This window comes from Rhinopithecus bieti, unplaced genomic scaffold, assembly GCF_001698545.2.
Source record: "Rhinopithecus bieti isolate Rb0 unplaced genomic scaffold, ASM169854v2 scaffold_315, whole genome shotgun sequence".
Taxonomy (NCBI): Eukaryota; Metazoa; Chordata; class Mammalia; order Primates; family Cercopithecidae; genus Rhinopithecus; species Rhinopithecus bieti.
Window position 1 is genome coordinate 1,521,913 of NW_016803481.1, and position 4,010 is coordinate 1,525,922.

General features: G+C 44.9%; 1 protein-coding gene across 1 annotated transcript in view; it reads left to right on the forward strand.

The window, feature by feature from the left end:
* Positions 1-4,010, forward strand: part of FBXO16 (F-box protein 16) — a 77,693-nt gene that overhangs the window by 64,978 nt on the left and 8,705 nt on the right. The gene's annotated exons all lie outside the window — the stretch shown is intronic.

Below are 4,010 nucleotides of genomic sequence, written 5' to 3' on the forward strand. Positions count from 1 at the left end.
AAGAGGAAAAAAAAAAGAAAAAAAAAAAAAAAACAGGAATATACTCTAAAGTGATTCCTGGATCATATTGTGGAATGAACAATAGTTGAAGAATCAGGGGGCCGGGCGCGGTGGCTCAAGCCTGTAATCCCAGCACTTTGGGAGGCCGAGACGGGCGGATCACGAAGTCAGGAGATCGAGACCATCCTGGCTAACACGGTGAAACCCCGTCTCTACTGAAGAAAAAATACAAAAAACTAGCCGGGCGAGGTGGCGGGCGCCTGTAGTCCCAGCTACTCGGGAGGCTGAGGCAGGAGAATGGCATAAACCCGGGAGGCGGAGCTTGCAGTGAGCTGAGATCCGGCCACTGCACTCCAGCCTGGGGGACAGAGCAAGACTCTGTCTCAAAAAAATATATATAAAAAAAGAATCAGGAAACCCCAGTTCTAGTTTCAACTCTACCACTAACGAGTAGTCACTCAAATTCCCAGAGTCTTTGTTTCCTCATTTATAAAATGAGAGTTTGGTGGGTGCAGTGGCTGGGTAATCCCAGGGACACAGGAGGCTGAGGTGGAAGGATGGTTTGAGGTCAGGAGTTTAAGACCAACCTAGGCAACATAGTGAGACCCTGTCTCTACAAAAAAAATAAAATAATTAGCCAGGCATGCTGTCGCATGCCTGTAGTCCCAGCCACTTGGGAGGCTGAGGTAGGAGGATCACTTGAGCCCAGGAGGTTAAGGGGGCAGTGAGCCATGATTGTGCCACTGCATTCCAGCCTGGGTGACAGAGCACTTAGATAAATAATAATAGTAGTAGTAATAAAATAAAAAAAAGTTACATTCGTGAATCCTAATTTTAAACCAATACAAACTATTTTCTGTTTCCAATCTTTTTCTTTGAACTTTAGGAATTATAATGAACCAAAACAGAAGAATTTATAAAACAGTTTCTGTAGAAGGTTCCTTGCAGGCAGTCGTTAATATACTTCTTATCAAATTCTGATGCACTCCTCAGGTATTTGGTGTTTTTTAATTTAAATTAGTTTTTTTTTTTTGAGACAGGGTCTCACTCTGTCACTCAGGCTGGAGTGCAGTGGCGTGATCACAGCTCACTGCAGCCTCAACAATTCCCAGGGCACAGGGGATCCTCCCACCTCAGCGTCACAGGTAGCCGGGACCTATGCACCACCAAGTCTGGCTAATTGTGTTTTTTTAGGTGGGTATTTTTTGTAGAGACAGGGTCTCGCTATTTTGCCGGGGCTGGTCCCAAATTCCTGGCCTCAAGCGATTCTCCTGCCTCAGCCTCCCAAAGTGCTGGGATTACAGGAATGAGCCAGTCTGCAACGCCAGGTGTTCATTCTATAACAATGTCTGTTTGGTTTGAATGTGCAGAACCAAAAATATCCATGGGAGATATTTTTAATTATTTCATTCAACCAATGAAATTCCTGGGAATTCCATTTGGAAAGAAGAGTAAGAAAGAATATGGGCTTTGCAGTCAGACAGACCTGGGTTCTTGTACTAAACAGTATGACTTCGGATGTTACTTAACCTCTCTAAGCCTCAGTTGCTTTGTCTGTAAAATGGGAATAATGACACCTACCTAAATCCCAGGTCTATATTAAGCATGTAATACATATTTGTGCTGTCATTCAGTATCATATTATTTTTCTATTTTCTTTCTTTCTTTTTTTTTTTGAGACAGGGTCTCACTCTGTTGCCCAGGCTGGAGTGCAGTGGGGCCATCTCAGCTAACTGCAACCTCTGCCTCCTGGGTTCAAACAATTCTCCTGCCTCAGCCTCCCAAGTAGCTTGGATTACAGCCACTTGCCACCACGCCCAGCTGATTTTTGTATTTTTAGTAGAGATGGGGTTTCACCATATTGGCCAGACTGGTCTCAAACTCCTGACCTCCAGTAGTCCATTTGCCTCAGCCTCCCAAAAGTGCTGGGATTACAGGCATGAGCCACCACACCCAGCCTACTTTGCTTTCTAAGGACACAGATTGGGATGCAAATAGCCTAGGTTCAATGCCCATCGTACCACTATTTTAGTAGTCTGGTGATTTTGGCTAAGTTGTGTAACCTCTCTGAGCCTCTTTTTCCTCATCTGTAAAATGGAGTTAGTAACAAGACTAACTAACGTCACTCAATTGGGAGGAGGATGTAAAGCATTTAGCATAGTACCTAGCTCAAAGTTAGTAGTGGTAATAGTAGTAGTAACCGCAGTAAAAATCATACTAAGCCATCACCCGAGCCCACAATGAAAGACAAGAGAAATCTGATGGTGAGCTGCGGCTGAGAGATAGATGGAGGAGGGACCTGCCAGGCAGCCAGAAAGCGTTGGCGGGAGGCCCTGGTCCATGGAACAAGAGTCTCCTTTTCGCTTTTTCCTTGACCTTTCCCATTTATCTTCTTCTTCCCCCCTTTGTCTTTTCTCTTCCTTACAGTCAGTTTCTTTTCTTTTCTTTTCTTTATTTTTTAGACAGAGTCTCACTCTGTTGCTCAGGCTGGAATGCAGTGGTGCGATCTTGGCTCACTGCAGCCTCCGCCTCCCAGGTTCAAGCAATTCTCATGCCTCAGCCTCCCAAGTAGCTGGGATTCCAGGTGTGTGCCACCATGCCTAGCTAATTTTTGTACTTTTAGTAGAGCCAGGGTTTCTCCATGTTGCCCAGGCTGGTCTCGAGCTACTGGTCTCAAGTGATCTGCCTGCTTCAGCCTCCAAAAGTGCTGGGATTACAGATGTGAGCCACCGCACCTGGCCCTTATAGTCAGTTTCCACTGTGTAAGAAACAGTTGCATCAATAGCTATGTGGAATATAAGCCATATATTTTCAGCTCCTGCATGGCCTCCGTATAGTCTTGTGCCTGTGTGTGTATTCCTCATCATTGTGGTGGTCCTTGTTTCTTCTTTTTCGTTTTTTAGAGACAGAGTCTCACTCTGTTGTCCATTTTGGAGTGGAGCAGTGCAATCAGAGCTCACTGCAGCCTTGACCTCCTGGGCTCAAGCGATCTTCCTGCCTTAGCCTCCCAAGTAGCTAGAAATATAGATGCACACCACCACAGCTGGCTAATTTTTCAATTTTTTGTAGAGACGGTCTCACTATGTTGCCCAGGCTGTTCTTGAACTCCTGGCCAAAAGCAATCCTCCCGCCTTGCCTCCCTGAACACTGGGATGACAGGTGTGGGTCACTGCACCTAGCCAGTGTTTTGTTTCTTACTCCATGTTCCTAGACTGAAGAGTGCATGTGTGTTGAACTCAGTGCCATGAATTACATGCTATGTGCACTCCACTGCCTGAGAACTACAATCTTGGTGGTTGTTAATTTTTTATACCTAAGAGATGAAAAAGCCTCCTTGGTAAGAATCCTGGGGGCAAACTCAACTGTCAGGTGAGCCCGCTACTTGGAGTCTTTGCATTTCTCCTTTGCCTGGAAGAGAGCTGAGTTTACTTGTTCTGTCTTGTTGCCTCTTGTTTCATCAAGCTATCCATAATAAATTACTGTGATATTTCCAGTGGAAATGATTCTACCTTCTCTCTTCACTGAGCATTTAGACCAATGCCAAATGGCTATTTGTTTTTATTTTAACACAAAATATTTGACACAAATTAACTTCTGTTCAGGACCTACCAGAAGAGAACTGTGTTTGTGATTTACATAATATTATTAGTTATATACATCTTTGTTATAACATGCTTTAGTCACTCTTACCATTGGGGTTTAATATATATGTATGTAGGCTGGATGCAGCAGCTCATGCCCATAATCCCAGCACTTCGGGAGGCTGAGGCAGGGGGATCACTTGAGTCCAGGAGTTTGAGACCAGCCTGGGCAACATAATGAGACCTCCTCAGTCTCTACAAAAAATGAAAGTTAGCTAGGTATGGTGGTACACACCTGTGGTCCCAGCTACTGGGGAGGCTCAGGTTGGGGGGATTGGTTGAGCCTGAGAGGTCGAGACTGCAGTGAGTTATGATTGCACCACTGCACTTCAGCCTGGGTGACAGTGAGACCCTCTCTTAAAAAAAAAA